The sequence below is a fragment of the Amphiura filiformis genome, chromosome 4, assembly GCF_039555335.1.
Source record: "Amphiura filiformis chromosome 4, Afil_fr2py, whole genome shotgun sequence".
NCBI classification, from domain to species: domain Eukaryota; kingdom Metazoa; phylum Echinodermata; class Ophiuroidea; order Amphilepidida; family Amphiuridae; genus Amphiura; species Amphiura filiformis.
This window is the reverse complement of record NC_092631.1, coordinates 32,862,162-32,886,090: the sequence shown is the minus strand read 5'-3', so window position 1 is coordinate 32,886,090 and position 23,929 is coordinate 32,862,162. Positions and strand designations below refer to the sequence as shown.

Below are 23,929 nucleotides of genomic sequence, written 5' to 3'. Positions count from 1 at the left end.
TTAGCGGTTCTCGGATACCGTAGGCCTATAGTGTATTTAAAAGGCCCTATAGTACTAGGGCTAGGGGGCATGGGGATGGAAACATATCTTGAAGTCTAGTGAATCCAGCTCTTTTGCGCGCAAAGCTCGCGAAAAATTTTGCCATATTGAAGCTAAACTGGTGAAGTGCAAAAGCGGAACAAATGTGCACGAGACAGCACGAAGCCCGGATTAGATGACCAAATATGAGGTTAAATGATTTTGTCAGAAACCCTAACACATAGGCAAATTGGTGGAATTTACCCCCCATCCCGGGATCTACGCCTATGTGTAAGGGAAAAGTTAGATTTGCAATATATATTTTGATATTTCTAATTCTAACTTTAATATAACTGCTCGGGATAACTGCAGGGCACAACTGTGCTTCAAACTAGGCAATATTCATTCAACCGTAGGTTTTATTTATTTTATTCAGCCTGGGACCATTCTAGGAACAGATCTTTCTGGCCTTTGCAGAAACCTTTTTAGTTTTATTAGAACTTACATGCTTAACAGTCTTTTGAGGTTCTACTTGGAACCCCTTTTTCTAAGGGGTGGTGCAATAATTATGTGTACCCCAGGGGGGGTGAATTATAGGGGGGCAAAGATTTTTTGGCAGGCCAAAGGGGGGCAAGCATTTTTGGCAGGTCGAAAGGGGGGTCAAGCGATTTTTGGCAGGTCGAAAGGGGGGGGGGCAAGCAATTTTTGGCACAAATATTTTGGGCACCATTTCTATATTATTGACGCCCTAAAAAGGCGTAGGAAAACGTTACGAACACGTTCAAATATGCAAAATTTCCTGCTCGCTGCGCTCGTATTATAATTATGTTTTAAAGACAATTTAAGGTTTTAAATTCGGGTTCCCCAAAATCTTGCATATGTAAGGGGGGGCAAAGATTTTTGGCACGTCAAAAGGGGGGGGCAAAGGTTTTTTGGCACGTCGAAAGGGGGGGCAAAGGTTTTTGGCACGGCCAAAGGGGGGGCAAGCGATTTTGGCAGACCATTTTGAGAATTCACGGGGGTACACATAATTATTGCACCACCCCTAAGAGTGCATGTATAGGCGTATTTTTTTTTATATAGGCCTATCTTCATAGATGCATCATGCATAAACACCTTCATAACTGATTGCATACTCATATACTAACACACACATCTACCTATCGGAATGCATGTGCCTTCTATATAATACTGCAGACATTAAAAAAAAAGGGGGGGGGGGAAGAGGTAAAAAGAGAGAAACAGGTAGATGCGGAAAATGATGAGTCTGTAATATCGCTTTAAACTTTCTGATCGGGACTGATGTATTAGAAAGAAAAAACTCACCGCTACATGATGAAGTAAAAATTTAGAGAAAATAATGAAAAACATTACTTCTAGAGTAGAAAGATGCAATGAATCGGGATGAGATTCTAAATGCTATTTATTTATTAGGCCCGCAATGCTATCTTCAGAAGATAGCCGTTTGCGAGCGCGTTCCGAGAAAATGATGCAGATCGTAAATGATGCATGCCGTGGGCTCGCGCGTGTTCACAGAAGATGATGCATGTCGCAACGGGTGATTTGCAAATCGCACCGTAAATGGTATCTTGGGTAGATAAAAACAAACAGACAAACAAACAAACATGAAATATATAAAAAAATATACCAAAAGGGAAAAGATCTTTCTCGGGATTCGGCCTATATGCCAAGCTATAAGAAAAAAGGGGGCAAAAAAGAGCCTAGCCTAAAAATAGAGAAACAGTCAGATGCGGAGAGTGATGAGTCTGTAATATCTCTTTAAACTTTCAGATATATTAGAAAGAAAAAAATCGCCGCTACATGATGAAGTAAAAATTTAGAGAAAATAATGTAGGTAAAACATTACTTCTAGAGAAGAAAGATGCAATGAATCGGGATGAGATTCTAAATGCTATCTCCAGTAGATATAGCGAAAAAATCCTAAAACGCGCACGGTTCCTCTGCCCGAATTAAAAAAATCGGAATTCGGCCTATAGGTATGCCGCGCTATTTAAAAAAAAAGGGAGAAAAAAAAGAGGTGAAAATAGAGAAACAGGCAGATGATAATCTCTGCTTTGTAAGTGCCGTTTTAAATTTTGGTCAGCTTCGTCATTTTTACATTTCTTTATAGCTCTGCAGTCGGGCTAATGCCGATTTTTCTCTGAGCGCACAACCCCGTTCAATGCAGTTTTGCCGTTTCGCGCCGTACTAATCATCATCTACAACGCGTGCTAGACAATGTTTTTTTGTTTTTTTGTTTTTTTTATTATTATTATTATTATTATTATTATTATTATTATTGCTTGGTTTCTTCTGAAGATAGAAATTTTGGTCAGCTTCGTCATTTTAACATTTCTTTATAGCTTCATTCGGCCTAGTGCCGATTTTTATACTAAAAGAAAATGTGGCGAGACATGCCGTAATTTGCTCGATTCTGGTGCCGGTGTCTATAGAGCTCCTGCATTGATTTACATGGGTAATATTAAAATTGAAATATCTCAAGAACCGAATACTGTATGACACTGAAACAAACTTTGAAATAAAGCTTTTACATTTCTCTGTTTTATGTCATTTTGGTGTTTGTCGGATAAGTGTGACTTTGCTATCAACTGCAGATAGCTCAAATTTAAATGCCCGTTGGTTGTCGTTTTTGTCTGCTGAACGAGATAAAGGGTACATACCACAAAAAGGCTTTCCAGAGACTTTACGTGCTAAATAGGGTCGCGTTTTGGCCATAAGACGAGTTATACGTCCAACTTTGAAATATATATTTGATATCATCTTAACTAGAACAAAATTCTGCATATCATTTCTGAAAATGACTACACATTTTATGTCCGACTAATTTTTCAGAAAATTAGTGCTATATAAAAAGGACACATTTTCCTGTATTTTACATATCATCCGACTGCTAACCGCGTTCTGACCTCGTTTGTTCATGCGCATATAATCGTAAATATCACTCAAATTTTCGCATTTTCTTTTCAAATTTGTAGAGATCACATTCACAAGTTCTAGTAAAACACGATTTTCAACACTAAAATTGTTAATATTGTACCGATTTTCTAGAATTTTTATGCAAAGTTTGGGATTATAGGCGTGATAAACTGTACCGGAAACCGCTTCGCAGGCGGATTTAGTGGTATATGAACCCTAAAGCGATATTTTATAGAATCATGTTACTGGTGTGCTATCTTCTGAAGATCAAATTAAAATTTCAAATGTTGCTATATTTTGTTTTGGTTTATAATTTTAATTGCATGTGGTTTTTTCTTCTACCTACTGAATACTAGTATATACGGTAGCTGAAATAAAATGCAGGCCTATGGTTTCTTTGTCCCCTGCGCGAAATATATATTTTCGAATCGAATTAGGCCTACTGGTGATGATCTACTGAGAATCAAATTAAAATGGCAAATGTTGAGAAAATAATGTAAAACATTACTTCTAGAGTAGAAAGATGCAATGAATCGGGATGAGATTCTAAATGCTATTTATTTATTAGGCCCGCAATGCTATCTTCAGAAGATAGCCGTTTGCGAGCGCGTTCCAAGAAAATGATGCAGATCGTATAAATGATGCATGCCGTAAGTGGGCTCGCGCGTGTTCACAGAAGATGATGCATGTCGCAACGGGTGATTTGCAAATCGCACCGCAAATGGTATCTTGGGTAGATAAAAAACAAACAAATAAACAAACAAACAAACAAACAGACAGACAGACAAACAAACATAAAATATATGAAAAAATATACCAAAAGATCTTTCTCGGGATTCGGCCTATATGCCAAGCTATAAGAAAAAAAAAAAGGGGGCAAAAAAGAGGTAAAAATAGAGAAACAGTCAGATGCGGAAAGTGATGAGTCTGTAATATCGCTTTAAACTTTCAGATCGGAACTAATGTAGGCCTATTAGAAAGAAAAAATTCGCCGCTACATGATGAAGTAAAATTTAGAGAAAATAATGTAAAACATTACTTCTAGAGAAGAAAGATGCAATGAATCGGGATGAGATTCTAAATGCTATCTTCAGTAGATATAGCGAAAAATCCTAAAACGCGCACGGTTCCTCTGCCCGAATTAAAAAAATCGGCATTCGGCCTATATGCCGCGCTATTTTTTAAAAAAAAGGAAGAAAAAAAAAGAGGTGAAAATAGAGAAACAGGCAGATGATAATCTCTGCTTTGTAAGTGCCGTTTTAAATTTTGGTCAGCTTCGTCATTTTTACATTTCTTTATAGCTCTGCAGTCGGCCTAATGTCGATTTTTCTCTGAGCGCGCAACCCCATTCAATGCAGTTTTGCTGTTTCGCGCCGTACTGAATCATCATCTACAACGCGTGCTAGACAATGTTTTTTTTTTGTTTTGTTTTTTAATATTATTATTATTATTAATTTTTTTTGCTAGCTTTCTTCTGAAGATAGCAATTTTGGTCAGCTTCGTCTTTTTAACATTTCTTTATAGCTTTGCATTCGGCCTAGTGCCGATTTTTATACTAAAAGAAAATGTGGCGAGACATGCCGTAATTTGCTCGATTCTGGTGCCGGTGTCTATAGAGCTCCTGCATTGATTTACATGGGTAATATTAAAATTGAAATATCTCAAGAACCGAATACTGTATGACACTGAAACAAACTTTGAAATAAAGCTTTTACATTTCTCTATCTGTTTTATGTCATTTTGGTGTTTGTCGGATAAGTGTGATTTTGCTATCAACTACAGATAGCTCAAATTTAAATGCCCGTTGGTTGTCGTTTTTGTCTGCTGAACGAGATAAAGGGTACATACCACAAAAAGGCTTTCCAGAGACTTTACGTGCTAAATAGGGTCGCGTTTTGGCCATAAGACGAGTTACGTCCAACTTTGAAATATATATTTGATATCATCTTAACTAGAACCAAATTCTGCATATCATTTCTGAAAATGACTACACATTTTAGGTCCGACTAATTTTTCAGAAAATTAGTGCTCATATAAAAAGGACACATTTTCCTGTGTTTACATCCGACTGCTAACCTCGTTCTGACCTCGTTTGTTCATATGCGCATATAATCGTAAATATCACTCAAATTTTCGCATTTTCTTTTCAAATTTGTAGAGATCACATTCACAAGTTCTAGTAAAACACGATTTTCAACACTAAAATTGTTAATATTTTGTTAAATAAATTGTTAATATTGTACCGATTTTCTGCGCGAAATATATATTTTCGAATCGAATTAGGCCTACTGGTGATGATCTACTGAGAATCAAATTAAAATGGCAAATGTTGCGACATTTTGTTTTGGTTTAATTTGGGACTATATGCGTTAATTTGGGGCTATATGAGATTCTAAATGCTAGGCCTATCTTCAGTAGATAGGCCTATAGCGAAAAAAATCCTAAAACGCGCATGCACGGCCCGGGGGGGCACTCCAACTTTGGAGGTGACGCGTATGTAGGGCTGTTAAGACCCCCCTTTTCAGCATCGCTGTCACCCAAAGACCCCATATTTTTTACGAACACATGCTCTGTCACCCGAAGACCCCATATTTTTCAATTTGATCTGTCACCCAAAGACCCTTACAAGTTCAATTTGGACAGCAACTTTCATTTATCACTGATTTTGTTATACTTATTTTGAAAAAACAATGAAATTTGAAGCCATTTAGAGCTAGAAATTCGATTTTCGAGGTTTTTGCGGCGCTGTTTTGGCTGTCACTCAAAGATTTCATTTAAAAAGGGCATGTTCTCACCCAATGACCCCATATTTTTTACATTTTGTTCTCACCGAATGCCAAAAATCATGCTCTCACCCAATGACCCCATATTTTTTACATTTTGCTCTCACCGAATGCCCCTTATTGCGAAAGTGCCAGCCCTACACATATATCCATTTCATATTGAAGTGCCCCCCCCCCGGGATGCACGGTTACTCTGCGCGAATAACAAAAATCGGCATATTATAGGCCTACTTTTATACCCTACCTTACTAAAAGGAAGTAATGGACATTTTACACCCCCCTAATAAATTTTGTGACTAATTTTGCATTTTTCTTAAAGGGCTCATAGGGCAAGGAATCCAATTACTTCACTGAAATTTCAGTGATTCAAGACAAGTGGTTCGTTATGCCTATGTTAAGAAATGAATTACATTCTAGCGGTACCTCTTTTCTTATCATACGTACCGCTTGTCTGGAGTCACTGAAATTCCATAACTGGATTCCTTGCCCCTAGTATAATATTCGTAACTTTTGTTACCAGTGTGTTATTATTATTTCATCACTTCACACAATTTCTAATGGTATTCAGCATTGCATTGCAATTATTCCAATGTTTCCACTCATAAGCTCTTACATTGACAGAAGTTCTTGGAAGAGGTACGCACTTTGACGTATAGAGTTTTCCGATAATATAGGCCTATCAGTGGCTAAATCATAGTGAGTACCGTGACTAGGCCTAAAACATTTCTGGTTCGCAATTTCCTTTCTTTGAAGAAAATGGACTGTAAGGACACTATTACTAGCCCACAACAACACTGTACTGTCTCGAATTATGTTTATACATTGCTTTATACCTCATATTTGGCCATTTTAGCCCCAGCCAATTTTTGCGCGTATTCAGTCCGCTTTTGCAGTTTAACTTGAATATGGCAACATTTTTCGCGTGCATTTGTAGGCTACCATAAACATTTTTTGGCGCAAAAAAGTGCTGGATTCACTAGGCCAGGCCTACTAGACTTTTGAGAATTCTTTTCATCATCCCCCCAAGAGAAATCTACGCCACTTGAAGTTGGGACAGGTTTGACAAAAAATTAACCAATTTCATTTTATAAGATTGCACATTATGGCTTTTTAAACTTCTTCTCCTCTTCTGGAATTTCGTTTCGGAATTTCGTCTCATAAAATTCCATGATCATGTTTATTCCTATTTTCTGGGCCATGTCCTGCACCCTAGCTGGGAGATAATTGATTGAAGGGGCGCTCTCTAAATAAATATTCATGACCTTGAATGACGTCATAACATGATCAAAACATGGCGTGTCAAGTAGAGGAAGATGGGTGGTAGGATGACAGCAGGTTTTGCAAAAATGAGGCATATTTAGACCTGTTTAACCATTGGAATGTATTTTTAATTAAACACCATGTAAGTATGCATTCACATGTAAACGCTCGTTGTAAAATAATGTTGTGTTTAGTTGCAAATGCCATGATAATGTTGGTGTATTTTTAGTACGTTTCACGATCGCAAGTCACAACATGACAAAATGCAACCAAAAATCTTGATAGCCAGAAATTATTCAAGATTGACATCAAATGACACACGTCCACACAGTTATACAGCTCGTATCAAATTAACAGACACTTTAGGTTGAAAGTGTGTTTGCAGTTTTATATATGGACATTTTAACCAACCAGTTTAAAGTTAGTGTCCTGTTAGCTGTTACGGCTGTTTTTTGTTGTGCATGATGTATATGTCATGTATGTGAAAAAAGATCACAACAATCCACAATGCAATGATGCAGTTCCATGATCATGATGGCTTCTGCTTGTTGTACATACTACATACAGTTAAACAGTCAAGGGTGATAGCATTTTTTAGAGGAGCAATGAAGCAGTAAATAAACTTCTATTATGTGATGTCTGTTTCAGTCAGTCGTGAGCACGGTCGCTAATGAGCTCATTCGGCTAGTTGTGAAATGAGGATCTCAAAGATTACTTGAGAAATCTAGCTTCGAATTTGCACATGATGAATACGCATTCGATGCTAGAGTATGTTGCTATCGTTTTTCGATGAGTCAACTGTATCTTTTGAGCAAGATTTGCCTATTTTGGACAGTTTAACAATTATTTTGCTGAAGTGTAATTTAGCAACATTTTTGATGTGATCGCCTGTCGTGATCGGCTGTCAGTGTGTTTACTTCTGATTGCTTTACACAGTGTCAGCGAATCCGACTAGATTTTGAATGCAATGGTCTCTAGCCTAGAATGTGAAGCTATCAGCAAATGTGAGCAAATTCTTGGCTAGACTTCTCGAGCAACTCGAAGAATCTCATGGTTCCTCGCTCGCAATCCGTGTACAATAATTTGGACAAAAACACGCTGAGCACTGGCTGACATGAAAGATAAGGTGTATACTAGCATCTATTTTCTGAAAAACATTTCAAAATTGCTTCCAAATTGCTAAGGAGGCATGTACAATGTACATTTAATTCTGTGATAAAAAATGAGACCAAATTTGCTTTATTTTCATTGTTTTTGGTCATTTAAATGACACTAACTTTTTGTTGAATTTGCCCAAATTGAAAACCTTAGGCGACATTCGTCTACCTCCTCTCCGATTTACCTAATCGTGAACTTTTTTGACGTCATTTTCATGTAGTTCACATAATTCCGCTTCGTTTGGTATATTTATAGACCTGTATGTGTTATTTAGATTAATTGTCTAAATTGTTCTTCAAAAATGATGGAAAAATGTGAATTTTACCGAATTGCAGGCCTTTCTTGTGGCATTTTTTGCGTCACCTATCAATCAACATTCGGGTTGTTAACTTTGCGTGACGCTCGCGCTATGCAAGTGGTGTGCAGTGTGATACGCGTTTCAGTTTGTCACGTTATAAATAAGTAAACAAAAAGTTATTAAAAAAACCCTGAATTAATATTTTCAAAGCTCATTTCATCTTCGCCGATAACTGTCTACCTCCCGGGTCAATTTGTACAACATTTTCGTGGCATTTGGGTACAAAACCGTTTTATCTTTCATATTTGTGATTTTTAAGATTGTGTTATTTAAATTACAATTATACAAAATTAGTTTAAATAAACGTGGTGCTTTTTTTCCAAACTTTTTACTGAAATGGTTTAGTTCAAAACACACGTTTATTTTTCATCTAAATAATATTTGATTTCCTTCTTTTTTTTGCGACATGCAAGTTCACCAGTTTGGTATGATAATTTGAGAGAGTCATAATTTTTCGTGTTAAAATAAAGAAATTAGAGCTCTTCAAACAGGGGAATGTCATGGGTTGATTGTTCTCGAACCTCATTTGACCTTCGCAAAAAAGTGTCTACCTCCTGGTCGATTTACGCCAATTCGTACGGATATTTCGAGGTACTAGTATTCAAAACCTTTGTATCAGTCATATTTTTGAATGATACGAATGTGTTATTTGAATTACCGCCAAAAAATGGAATTTAATGTGTTTTTTCCGACTTTTGTACTGAAAAGTACCCAGGGCGCGGATACTTTTTCTAGAATCGGTCAAAGGTTACGTCACAGGAAAATACCCACCAAAGGATGACTCACTATTCATAAAAGTGCATATCAATGAAAAAACTACAACTGTTTAAGGGACCGTTCACAAACCCTTGTTGGGGGCCTGATGCAAAAAAAATTATCACAAAGATTTTTCAGCCCCCTCCCCCCCTTTTCAACCCTACATTAGGGTGGTTCTTAATTTTCAAAAGTCTGAAATACCTTGCTCCCACCCCTTCAAATGGTGATCCTGGATGAAAAACTTATTCTCTGAAATTTTCAGAAATATTGAATATGATTTAGAGGTAGCTCAAGAGCCCTCAATGTGGCCTTGATTTGGCGAAATTTAGTCGCCGGACATTTTAGCAAGTTTGCAAGGGTCTATTTTCAAAATCATGTGTTTCTTGATACTCAGTCTTTGTAATTGCATTAACAATAACTAGTTTAACATACCAATAGCAAAAGATGTCTTGTATTTACTTCCATTGTGATTATAAACCAGACCAAAAATGGCATTTCATGCCACGCACTGCTAAAATACTGCTCGTCAGCCTTTTTGAGCAATTATGAGGGCCAAAAAAAAAAAAAAAAGAGAATATCATGATGCTCAAAACTTTGTAATTGCATTAACATTAACTACTTAAACATATAAATAACATAAAATATCTTGTATTGTCATTCATTATTGTTTTAAACTTAACCAAATATAGTACTTTGTGACATGAATACCCCAAAAATACTGTGTATCGGCCATTTTGGGCAATTTTATAAGGGTCTATTTTCAAAACACAGTGTCTCTTGGTACTGAATCTGTGTGATTGCATTAACATTAAGTAGTTTAACACATATATAGCATTAGATACCTTGTTTTTACTTCCATTATTGTTTTAAAATCAACCAAATATGGTACATTGTGCCATTTGACCCCGAAATACTGCGTGTCAATCGGACATTTCGAGCAATTTTACAAGGGTCTACTTTCAAAACACAGTGTCTCCTGATACTAAATCTTTGTATTTGCATATTTACAGTAACTAGTTGAACACATTTTATAGTACTGGATGTCTTGTATTTACTTCCATTATTGTTTTAAGATCAACCAAATATGATTCTTTGTGCCATGGCCCAAAAACTGTTTGTCAATAATAGCTAGCCATTTTGCCAGAGCTTTACATAATGGGGCCTATTTTCAAAACAGAGTGTCTCTTGATAATAAATCTTTGTAATTGCATTAGCAGCAACTTGTTCAACATATTTATAACAAAAGATTCCCCTTAGTTGCTTTCATTAAACTAAGAATCTGCCAAGGTTGACTAGCAAACTGGTGCCAATGCTCAGATACAACTTGAAGCAGGAACTGCAGCTGGACTTCATTGTCAGATTGTGTGCTATGTGTTTGTAAAAACATGATGGTTGTCTTCATAAGCCTGCAATTAGCTGGATATCATTATGTGGAGCACAGGCTGCTAGGGGTGCAGTGAACCATACTTAGAGCCACAGAAAATAGGAACAACTCCTGAATGCCTTCCCTTTCTCCTCATACATGTCATAGTGTTGCCCTTGGAACATCCAATGAGTAAAATGATCTTGGCCATTGAATGTGCGTGATTCAAGGGACCCGGTTTCATGAAGTGGGTATCATGAGGGGGAAAGCCTCCAAGGAAGATGATAGAGAGCTCAAGTAACTCGCGGTGATGAGGGGTAATAACTTTGCTTTGTAAGCATGGCAAGAGGGGAATTACAATAAAAAAGCTCTCCAGTGCCTAGAACTTACCTGTAAACATACAACCTATCTATCGCAACGACCACAACAATTAATAAATTTAGAATTAGAATAAAACAGCAATGGCAGTCAATACAACTTTACAAGGCATATTTTGTTAAAAAATATGTGGAACTGTTTCTCTCAATGCAATTACAAACATTTAATATCAAGAGACACTCTGTTTTGAAAATAGGCCCATGTAAAATTGCTCAAAATGGCCAACTGACACGCAATGTCACAAAGTACATGTACCACATTTGAAAAGAATAATGGAAGTAAATACAAGACATCTATAATATGTGTTCAACTAGTTACTGTAAATGCAAATACAAAGATTTAGTATCAGGAGACACTGTGTTTTGAAAATAGACCCTTGTAAAATTGCACAAAATGGCCGACTGAGCTGACACACATTATTTCGGGGTCAAATGGCACAAAGTACCATATTGGTTTATCTTAAAACAATAATGGAAGGAATAACAAGACATCTAGAGCTATATAATGTGTAAAACTACTTACTGTTTTATGCAATTACAAAGATTCAGTACCAAGAGACACTGCGTTTTGAAAATAGACCCTTGTAAAATTGCCCAAAATGGCCGATACATAGTATTTTTGGGGTATTCATGTCACAAAGTACTATATTTGGTTGAGTTTAAAACAATAATGAATGACAATACAAGATATTTTTTGTTATTTATATGTTTAAGTAGTTAATGTTAATGCAATTACAAAGTTTTGAGCATCATGATATTCTCTTTTTTAAAACTAGTGGCCCTCAAAATTGCCCAAAAAGGCTTACGGGCAGTATTTTAGCATTGCGTGGCACGAAATGCCATTTTTGGTCTGGTTTATAATCACAATGGATGTAAATACAAGACATCTTTTGCTATTTGTATGTTAAACTAGTTATTGTTAATGCAATTACAAAGACTGGGTATCAAGAAACACTTTATTTTGAAAATAGACCCTTGTAAACTTGCTCAAAAATGTCCGACAACTAAAATTCGGCCAAGTCGCGGCCACATTGCGGGCTCTTGAGCTACCTCTAAATCATATTCAATATTTCTGAAAATTTCAGAGAATAAGTTTTTCATCCAGGATCACCATTTGAAGGGGTGGGAGCAAGGTATTTCAGACTTTTGAAAATTAAGAACCACCCTACCCTACATGTATATAATTTGAAAAGCATAACTCAATTTTCTCGGGAAAATTTGTGGTCAATTTTTTCAGGGCCCCCTTAGGAGGGTCAAAAAAGGGCCCCCAATTTTGCATTGACTAGCCCCCCCTGCCAACAAGTGTTTGTGAAAGGTCCCTAAGATTGAGAATAAGATTTTCAAAATTGTCCTTTCCTCATTTGTTGGTTCAACTTCAAATTAACACAAAACCGGTAAAAAAGAATGGTCCCTATTGGTAAAAATGTTGACGCCACTATCATGTATGTTCAAAATCAGACCCTTTTGCTTTTTTTTGCGGATGCATAACACTTTTGTATTTGTGTGACCCCCAAGAATGAAACTGGGGCACAATGATTGTTGGGTAGTAAAGATTATATGGACTACATAATAGGTCAAAGGTCACTTGTCAATGGTCTTAACAATGGGGTAAATATTTCTGTAAATTGAAGAGTAAATTTGCATTCAAAGTGTGTGGTTCAAAATGACCTTGCACACAAACAGTTCAACCTAATGCAACCAAACTTGTATCATACATGTAGCTACACTGTAATGTTCAAGGTCACATAGTGAGGTCAAAGTTCATTTAAGGTAATCTTGTAAAATAATGTAATACACTTCACATGAACAGCTCAAATCCAATTGCAACCCAAGTTTAAATGTAGGGGCCTACATGACACTTAAGGGATCTAAAATGAGCGTTTATTGCGTTTCGACAGTATTTTTCGTGGCACATGAGAGCACCTCAGACCTATCGAATTGTATTCTGAATACTGAAGCATGTCTTTCTGATATCAAATAATTTTCATTTTTGAAAATCACAATATAATACAAATTTTATGACAAATTATAAACATTTGATATTTTTCGAATTTTGATATATAACAGTCCTCGAAGTAAATTATATAAATCTAATGATATATTCTTAAAGTGTATGTAGCAGGGAGGAAAAGCCGACGGTCAATTGAAAATTTTGACCTTTCATATTGAAGATATGGATTTTTTTCCCAAAAGACCTAATTTTATTTGGTGTTTTGGGAAAAAAAATCCATATCTTCAATACGAAAGGTCAAAATTTTCAATTGATCGTCGGCTTTTCATCCCACCTACATACATTGTACACTTTAAGTATAAATCATCAGATTTATTAAGTTTACTTCAAGTACTGTTAAATATCAAAAATATCAATTTTTAATGATTTGCCATAAAATGTGTATTAAATTGTGAATTTCAAAAATACAAAATTATTTGATATCAGAATGACATTCTTCGTATTCAGAATGCAATTCGATATGTCTGATGTGCTCTAATGTCCCAAAATAAATACTGTCCAAACGCTCATACCCCAGCCCTTAACAAATAAAAAGAAAAGGATAAAAGTGAATATAAAAATACACTAAGAACCAGGATAAGCCCATGTTTCAGGCTTATTTCCAATGGGGTCCTTAAAAGGGCATTTCGTGATCCACAGCCTCATCCCCCCACTTTTTTCAAAAAAAGTTGAGATTTTTATACCACTGGAAACCTCTGGCTACATAATGTTTAATGTACCAAAAATTTCTTGCAGATTTATTCGTTTAGCAAAAATATCGTCAAATTTGAATTTCGTTCTGGTAGGGCCTATACCAGAATGAAATTACAACAGTGGCCTATGGAGCAGTGTAATATATACATAATCATGCATAACTCGCAATCAACTGAAATTTTGGGAATAAGCTTTTTTCGTGGATAATCTACTGAAAAATGTCATAAAAAGAGGATGCTAGGATCACAAAATCCTCCTTTAAGTAATAAAAAGATTTTGGTAGAAAAGGCAGAGATTAAACAACAAAAGAAGAACTTAATGCACACATTGAACAACAGATCAAGTGCTGGAAATTAGCCATTACTGAGATGATTCCTTATTGCACCGTTGAATTGATTCAAATTCGGGATGACTGAGTACATGTATAATGACTGACTTTTAGATGTAATTTGTTGACATGTAGGGATGTACATAAATGGTCAATCTAAATTCTAATGAAGTAAATGCTATTCCAGCTTGTCACAATACATGTATGTGATGTGAAACCGGCCAGCTGCCCAGCCGCCCAGCCAATCTGTTCTTTGATATGCATACCGATACAGGTAGCAGCATTTGAGTTTCATTGTAATGTCAGGTCCAAACTGGATATAATTGTTCTAGTACACAAGGAAACATGGTTTAAAAGTATACATGTTATGTGCGCAAAAGTGTATTATTATGAATTGCTCTACAATAAACATTGTTGTTGCACTTGTAGTTTGCATATTGATTTAGATGTGTACATATCATTATGAGTTTGGCACAATGCCAAATATCGATTAGTCTCTTTGTTAAATCTCTTGAATTTTGCAAACAAGGGATCAGCTGGTAGAGAGCCAGAGGGCAGCATTTCAATAATAAGGGTGATTCAGCGTGATAAGTGAGAGAAAGAGGGTGGCATACAGGGTCAGTAAATGGCGCAGTGCCACACTGTATGATCACCTGATCGTTAAATTCAAGAAAATTCTTACAGAGTAACATGAATTTAACAAAGCCAAATGTCAGAAACACAAAAAAATCTTAAATGTCAGGGCGGTCACCATCCCACAGGGGGGCAAGACTTTTTAACAATGGGGCAGCTGCCCCCCTTGCCTCCCCCCTTGGCTACGCCACTGGTGAAGATCTATACAGCAATATTATTTTTCATAATGAAATCAGTGTCAAAATGTTTTGCAGAAAGTGTGCAAAATATATTGCATAAATTAGTCATATAAATACATGTAGTTCAAGAATAAAATTACTGAAGTCGCTTTAAAACAAAAGGGGTACTTTACTATGTGTGTCACTGTATAAGCAATGTGTGTTTGTGTTGGGCAGTCTGTATTGATTGGTTTATTAGTTACTGTCAAGACACTGATCATACATACTATACAATACGTACTGTCAACTTAATACCAGTACATGTATAAAATATATGGTCAGAATAAGTGCCCAAAATAAATGACAGAAATAAATGAAATCTTCCTGGCATGTCCCCTTGTGACCGGAGTGTGTTGGTGTGAAATTTTGTTCAGATTAGGATAATGAAAGTGAATGTTGAGTTTTCTGTTGCCTGCCCATGTCACCGTTTTATGCTGCGACAGAATGTCATTTTGCAGAAATAGTTTATTATTTTGCCATTTTATTGAGAATTTGACTGTTTCAGTCTTTTCTACTTTTGATCATCATCGATTCATCATCATCATCAGTCTCCACAGCCGACTACAAGCTTTCTTCATCTAATGCGATCTTGGGCAAGCGAAACAATTTTGTTTGGCTGCAGCATCCCTTCAGTATCTCCCAGGAGGTGCTGGACATACTGTAAGTACAGTGTGCGTGGCCGTCCGGTTTCCTCTTCCCATGTGGTGGAATATAAAGCGCATATTCTTTCACAGGCTCGCCATCTTCAAGACGCAGTATATGGCCGAGAAATTTGAGTTGATGATGAATCTTGACTCTGGCAACCAGTGGAGTGGTGTTGGTCAGGTTGTAGATGGTTTCATTTGGAATCCGATCCCTTCATAAACAAATACCTTGATACAAAGAAGTTAATATTCTAAATAAGCTATAGTATAATTGACCCATCATTTTCGTGCCTGTGACATATATTGTTATTACTTTGTGTGATAAAAAGTCCTAATAAGTATTGTTCAAAAAATAATAAATAATGAAAGAGTCACCTCATCATTTGGCGAAATATCTGTGACAGGAAACTAACTTTCATTAGCCTAATCTTGTAAAGGTATCTGACTTTTTCAAACAGTTTGAATAGGATTTTTGATCAAGTGAGTGGCATCTGTGGGGGGAGTTGTTTTTCCTGCCCATTGGAGAAATTTGTGTGTGTTTTTCACAGCAAACAGGGAGCTGTCCATGTTTATCAGACTCAGTACACCGGTCGATCTTACCGTTTCCGATGTTGATTAAGATACTTCTTGCATCGATCCCGAGATGCGGAAAAACCAATAGTCATTTTGTCCCACATAAATGAATAAATAACAAAAACCCCGATCCCCGAGTGGACTCACCCATTTGGTGACGTCACACACGATAATCACCCCTTACCCTCCTTGCTTTCTAGATGAGATATACTTGTGGATTTTTCTTTACCAACGCTAAGTATCATTACGAACCAAAGGGCCGAGATATACAGTTTGTTTGTTACACTGAGGTAAAAACCAACCAGTATAGTCGCTAGGGAGATAGTTTTGACGACATTTTTCGGCTAGAAAAGAGACAAAAACGATCCAAAAACTTAGCTTGTATGTGTGTTTCCGTTCATATCACGGGACATTACGTTTTCAAAATGGCCGCCCTTAGGACGCCATTTTATTTTTGTTCTCACGTAAAACAACTATAACAGACTAGTAAGTTACAATAGATGTTTGTACAGTACTGTGTATACATGTATGGTGAGTGATTATCGCTATGTTTATGGTGTGCTCTATCGTTATATCTTTCAGTACGCGTCTGATGACGCCTTGAGTTACTGCTAAGAGTTCGGTGGGTTTCGAAGGACCAGCCTGACAAATCTTCCCCAAAAGGTTTTCAGTTTTTCATCCCTTTGTATATATATTTTTATATCATACCACTACATCAGCGCCAGCCACTGTGCGTGTGGGTCTGTTTATTGGGCTTGAGCTTGTGTTCGGGGGTAGTGCTGTACGCTCCCGATTACTACAATGTCTAGGCCTTGTCAATCATGCCCTTCCCTTGTACCAGAGTGGGACCCGTGCATCCACTCTGCTACTCCCACAGGGATTGCTCTAAATCAAATAAGTGTGCTTCCTTTTGCATAGGCTTATCGGACATCCACTTGAGGATTTAGAAAGTAGCGCTCGTTTAGGTCTTCGACACAGACAGAAGGCGAAGACTAAGAAACAGAAGCCTACAGGTAAGATTGATATGGTAGGTACTAGCGAGGCAGGCAAGGGCCACGCTAAGGTAACCTCTGGGGCTCCGGTCCCGGGCAAGCAGGCGGACCCTCCGGGGACTGCTAGCGAGCCCGAAGGCCTAGCAGCCAGCGAAAGCACTGACTTTACGTCTAAGCTAGTAGCAGGCAGGGGGCGGTACTTGCCCTAACAGGCGAGTACCAGTCTACCAGTGAGATCTCTAGCGAGCTTCTTACAGGTGGACACCCGTCTATTGCTGGCGTAACGAGCGGGTCTAGCACCCGCTGAAGTAGCCGGCGACGGACAGTATGCCAAGGGTACCGCGGGCTTGCCTGGGTTGAATCCTAGCATACAGCGTGCAGCGGACTTGCCTCGGCCGGTCTGTAGCACGCAGCGTGCCAGTGGAACCCGGCTTGCCTGGGTTGATCCACGACACGCAGCACGCCTTCGTTCCCCGCAAGGGTCGAATGAAAACGTGCATGGGTTTAGCAGAGACGATAGCGGGGCTAACGCTTCAGGTGTAGTCTTAGCAGAACCAACTGGGGTTGTCACACGGCAGCGTTCCATGGTGGGACCGCCGAAAGTGATTCCCTGGGCCTTGGAATGGCTGCCGGCTGTCCTCCGGGACTGGCTAGCGGCTATATACGGGGTTGGGCTCGCAGTCTCTCACGCGGGACAGCGACCCAAGTGCAAACAGTGGCAGCTACCGAGACGAGCTACGGCTTGACTTCAGTGGTAGCCACTATGCACGCAGCGCCCATAGCTGCCGTGAGTGGTCCGCCACACACAGCGACCTTTGGGCGAGGCTCAAGAGGTTAGGGTAGGTAGTTTGAATAGCCTGGCTGATCAACAACCCACTTATGTCCTCGAGAGCCAGCAGAGCGTGGGTGATCCATTACAGTCAATGGGTCAATTACCCTCTTATGATCGATCACTATCTATTCAGCGGAGCATGGCTCCATTGATTGATACTGCCTATTCAGGTAGCGAGGTGACTGATCGAGGGTATACACGCTCAGCTACCCGTGATACTAGGCAAGCTCCTTTTAGCCAAGGGACAGCCAGTATAGCGGGGTACCCATACACACGGCTTGATCCTCTAGCGGGGAACGCTGTGAGGCATGGGTACAGTGGTACACAGCCGGGAGCCCTACCGGGCACCTACGCTACAACCACGCAGGTACCGCAGTACTCGTCCTGGTTACCACAGTCTCTGTGGCAACAGGGGAGGCGGTACTGGTACTACCGTTCCATGGGGTTTCCCTGGTGGCGGATCCTTTCAGGGTCAGCTACCAACAGGGTATGCCCGTGGTATCCGCCGCAGGGTGGTTTCTTCCACGGTGTTCCACCGTGGCAAGTGCCGCCTAGCGTTGGGCAAGCAGTACCACCAGTTGTTACCCAACCCGGCGGCGAGTGGCTAACCCTGATACAGCTCAGGGTAGGCCGCACACTGCTATGGCTAGGGCGACAGCAGCGAGAGCGCGCGGATCCCGGGTGCTATAGCTAGCATCTCGGGGTCTAGCGGGAGTACTCCCTCTTCTGCTGGTGTTCAGTTGGCTAGCCACACGGTGGCGACACCTCCCTGTCCACCTTCAGATGCCCGGCGTCAGACCTCTTCCTCATCAGAGAGTGAGTCAGAGTCTGAAGGCGAGGGAAAGGAGTCGGAAGATGAAACCAGTAGCGACTCACAGTCTGTTGAGACTGTGCAGCTAGCTTCAGGTATCCTTCCCCGCTTCCCCGTGAGGAACTCGCTAGCAATGGTCTGCCTGCGGACACCGCTGAGGTGATGAGCCGTGTGGCCCAAGGTTTGGGCCTGGCTTTCTCTCAGGAGGAGTCCGTTCAGGAGGACCAGGGCATCTTTCAGTAGGATGCCCAGCTAGCGGCGTCCACACAAGGGTCGCCGCACTTGCATTCGGCGGACCTCAAGGGTAGGTTTCGTAGGGCTGTCAGGCTCGCTGGAGCTTGACGCCGCGTGCTTGCACGCTTCCACTGCGTGTTTCGCAGGAGGACTACTGAAACCTACCTCAGGGTCCCTGACATGGATCCAGACGCGTTGCCAGCGCCTGCCGCTAGCGGCCAAGGCGACGGGTCGTTCTCCCCCAGTGGGAGGAGGAGCTAAAGCTCATCGATAGCGAGCACGCCGCTTATCAGAGTCTCTAGCGTCGCTACCACGCCTTGCCGAGCACCTCGGTAGGAAGGTAGCGACGACCACACGGGCAACGCGGAACTCTTCCGCATGAGGTTAATCTGTTAGCGGTGCTAACAGCTAACCTCAACGAGAGTTCTATGGGCCTAGCCCATAGGATGTCATCTCGCCGCCGGAGAATGCCTGTCTGTCCCTCCAGTCAACTTACGGCTCCGACTTTGCTGATGCAATGAAGAAGTCAGACTCGGTGGGACAGGGGCTACTCTTTGGACAGGCCTTTTGCGCCACGGTTGAGGACCGGGCAAAGAAGGCCACCAATGAGAGCACTCTGAAGAAGTCGGAGGCTGCCCTGACCAAGGGAAGGGCAGTAAGGCGAAGAAGAAGCACAAGAAGAAGAAGTCTTCTAAGCGTTCTTCAGCGCCAGCTCCGGCTTCAGCAGGACGCCGCACCACAGACTACACCGAGCCGAGGCTACTCCAGCACCTCCCAAAAAGACTGGGAAGCGCAAGAGTAGTGCTGGACCGTATGGCAAGCCCCTAAGAAGAGCCGTTCTTCTAAGGGTGGCAAACCAGATCGGTCCTGAGGGCACGGCGGTCGACAGTCCATGCCGGCAGGCCTTGGACTTCCACAGGGGTTCCCCTGTGGGCGGCCGCTGTGCATTACGCCCAGAGATGGCATGCCATCTCACCGGGCGCCTGGGTATTGTCAGTGGTCAGTGGGGTTACAGGCTGGAATTTACCAGCCACCCTCGTGGCGCCTGCACGATTCAGAGGTCCACAGTAGTGCCGCCAGACGGCTGACCCCCAGCGTCGGGCACTACTGTCAGAGATCACTCAGCTTCTCACGAAGCAAGCGATTGTCCCGGTCTACCCCCCTTTCACCAAGGGTTTTTGGCGCACGTTTTTTCTGGCTCCAAAGAAGACCGGCGATGGAGGCCCATTCTGAACCTCAAGCCGTTGAACGAGTTCATCAGGCCCAAGAGGTTCAGAATGGAGACTCTCGCTTCGGTGCTAGCCTGCCCCATCAAGGGTATGTGGGCGGCATCGCTAGATCTCTCGGACGACATATCTGCATGTTCGATCGCACCTCAAGATCAGAGGTTTCTACGCTTCAAGGTACAGGGTCAAACTTACCAGTTTCGATGCCTGCCATTCGGCTTGTCCACCTCCCCCAGAGTGTTTACACTCCTGGTCAGGGCGGTGGCAGCGTACCTGAAGCGCAGGGGAGTCAACATGTGTTGCTACCTGGACGATTGGTTCATTTACGGACGCACCCCACTGGAGACACAGTGTCTCGTGGAGTTAGTAGTCCGTGACGGTAAGGGACCTGGGATTTCTGATCAACGTCAAGAAATCCAATTTGGTCCCGACGCGAGACACCACTATTCTTAGGGGCCCAGATCAACCTCAAGGAGGGATCGCGGCGCCCTCACCCGAGAGGGTGACGAACATGGCGAGGTGTGCCCGACTCTTGGCCGAGTCAGAGGGAGCACCCGCTGTGGCATGGATGAAGGTTTTGGGCCTTATGGCCAGTATGGTAGACCTCGCACCGCACTGCCGCTTTCACATGAGGCCTATACAACTACACCTTCTAGCCTTTTACAGGCCCAGTCGTCACCAATATCCCTCGCGGTTCCGATGTCGGAGATCGCGAGAGAACTCTGGTGGTGGACCCATCAGCCCAATTTGACTCAAGGTGTCAGGTTCCCTGCACCAGCGGTGCGGCCACGTAGTGACGACCGGCGCGTCAAAACTGGGCTGGGGGCCACATCCACGGGACTCAGTCTCGGGCCTATGGTCGGCCACGGAGACGGAGTTCCATATCAACCTTCTCGAACTTTGGGCAGTGGAGAGAACTCTCCAGCATTTCTAGAAGGTGATCGCGGGATCTCATATCGTTGTCCAAACGGACAACACAACCGTGGTGGCCTACCTCAACAGACAAGGGGCACAAGGTCACCACGGTTGTGCCTGCACGCGCTACGCCTGATAGGGTGGTGCAAGGCCAGGCAGATTACGTTGAGAGCGATGCACATAGCGGGAGTCACCAACATCCTCGCGGACGATCTGTCACGAGGAAAGGTGTCGGGACCTACAGAATGGTCCCTTGCTCCGCAGGTCGCCCAGACGATCTTCGAGGTGATGTACCACCCCTCGATAGATTTGTTCGCATCTCATCGCAATCATCAGCTGCCGGTGTACTGCTCGAGGGTCGCAGACCCACAGGCATTCGCCGTGGACGCTCTGTCCGTAGACTGGGGAGGAATGACTGCTTACGCTTTCCCCCCCGATCTCGCTACTCGCAAGGGTGGTGACCAAGATCGGGAGGGAGGATTGCAACGTCATTCTGATAGCACCGTTCTGGCGAAACACCTGTGGTTTCGACCCGATGGTGGATCTACTAGCGGCACAGCAGAGAGCACGCCCCGAGTTACCAAATCTACTCCGGATGCCCGGAGGCGAGGGACCAGGTCTACCACTAGAGCACCTGCAGTTAGCTGCATGGCCCTTATCAGGAAGCGTGCGGCGGAGGGAGGCTTTTCATCAGAAGCTGCTTCTTCTCATCGCCGGGGTAGACGAGAGTCTACCCTCCGCACGTATAGTCAGCGTTTGGCTCCCTACTACGCATGGTGCGATGAGAGAATACATCTCCCACTAGAGCCTCTGTGCCTCTAGTGGCAGATTTTCTGACAGAAAAGTTCAGGTCAGGACTTCAGCAGGCAGCGATAGCCAACTATAAGTCAGCCATTCTCTCGATTCATCGAGGATTCAAGACGGTCGACTATCAATTCAGATGGGTCCCTAAGTCTTCTTCTCGACGGTATGTTCAACGAGCGCCCGCCGGAAAGGAAGGTGGTCCCTCCATGGGACCTCAACACAGTCTTGGAGTATATTGGAGCCCCTGTCAAAAGCGACCCTTAAATACGTCACTCTTAAGGCGGCCTTTCTTCTGGCGTTTCGGGACGGCGCTGCTCAGAGTTGCACGCAGTCTCGAAGTCAGCCTCCGATTACTAACAACGGGCGACGCTGTTTCTTCGCCCGGATTTCCTTGCAAAAATGAGCGAAGTACATTCCGACACTCGCCCTCTTCCTCCCCAGTATTGGGCAGGGTTCATCAATAGCCGAAGACAGGTTGTGGTGCCCGGTGAGGGAGCTACAGCACTACCTTGGCCGAAAACAAACCTTGAGGGGGGCTCATGGCCGCTTATTTATCACTCACGCAGAACCGCACGGTCCAGCCGCTAAACAGACTCTGGCACGGTGGCTGGTCCAGGTGTTAGTGGACTCGGGCGGCAAAGGCGCCGCCCCAAGGCCCACTCAACCAGATCTATCTCATCTTCGTGGGCCTACCATAGGGGGGTCCCCATAGAAGAGATTTGTCAGGCTGTGTCTTGGAAGAACCCGTCGTCCTTTTCCACGGTTTACTACAACAACGTAAACTAACGACCAGGCGATAAGTTCTCCAGGGCTATTCTGCGGAGATAATATGGTGGTTGGGTATCAGGTGTTTTTGCGGACAATCAGAATTCCAACATGGTAAGAACCAGTGTTTCTATTCTTAACCACTGAACTTTCAGTTCAGGGGTTTTTGTCTGTTCACGTAGTCTTTCTGTTTCCCGGCCTTGAGGGGGGGAAATAGTTTGACCTCGCGATTACCATGCTACCCACTCTCCGATCCTTATCAGATGCTGGCCAATCTTGTACCTCCATCCGTCGGTTACTTGCTAGATCGATCTTTCAGATGTTGATGCAAGAAGTATCTTAATCAACATCGAAGCGGTAAGATCGACCGGTGTACTGAGTCTAGTCCCAAACAAAAATGTTTGGTAGACTCATAACCGTGCGATCTTACCTTTCCGATGTTGATTATCTCGACTGCCGCCCCTACAAGTTTGGCGAGTAGGGGCTGCCCAAGTCGGATAAGGGTGATTATCGTGTGTGGCGTCACCAAATGGGTGAGTCCACTCGGGGATCGGGGGTTTTGTTATTTATTCATTTATGTGGGACAAAATGACTATTGGTTTTTTCCGCATCTCGGGATCGATGCAAGAAGTATCTTAATCAACATCGGAAAGGTAAGATCGCACCGGTTATGAGTCTACCAAACATTTTTGTTTGGGACTAAACTTTCACAGCAAACTGGCCATTCTAAATGAAAAAATTGGCATTTTACAACCAGGGACTGCTACACAGTGTAATTTACCCATTACCAACTTCAAAGTAATGCGCCATATTGCCTTAGCTCCAAAGCTGCAGCACCCATATTTATCCAACAGTCAAATATGTTGAAAAATCACTCATGAACTTTCATATGTTCATTTATTTTTCAGGTTCAAATTATTGTGAAATTATTCAAATGCTTATATTTACCCCATGACGTATTGAGATTAAACATTGACTTTGTTGTATATTTTACACCCTGCTACGATTGGTACACTCAGTCAGCAGTACTAGTGTTTATGCATGCAGCGCGTGCATAGCTGACCCCCGTTCCCACACACACCCCCACACACAGCGGCCATGCGAAAGATGGATTTTTAATGTCACAAAAAACAAGAGAAAGTCTCTGCCAAATTTACAACGGACCCGCCTCACAAGCTTCAGCGCATTCAACGCTACGATAGTACACAATGTAAATTTGAGATAGACAGTGACATTCATA

General features: G+C 41.9%; 1 long non-coding RNA gene across 2 annotated transcripts in view; it reads left to right on the top strand.

Annotated features, from left to right (window-relative positions):
- The first annotated feature begins 7,030 nt into the window (after positions 1-7,030).
- LOC140150815 (uncharacterized) overlaps positions 7,031-23,929 on the top strand; it is a 49,414-nt gene continuing 32,515 nt past the window's right edge. For both annotated transcript variants that reach the window (XR_011858851.1, XR_011858852.1), the window contains exon 1: positions 7,031-7,140. This is a non-coding gene — a long non-coding RNA (uncharacterized lncRNA). The remainder of the gene's footprint in view (positions 7,141-23,929) is intronic.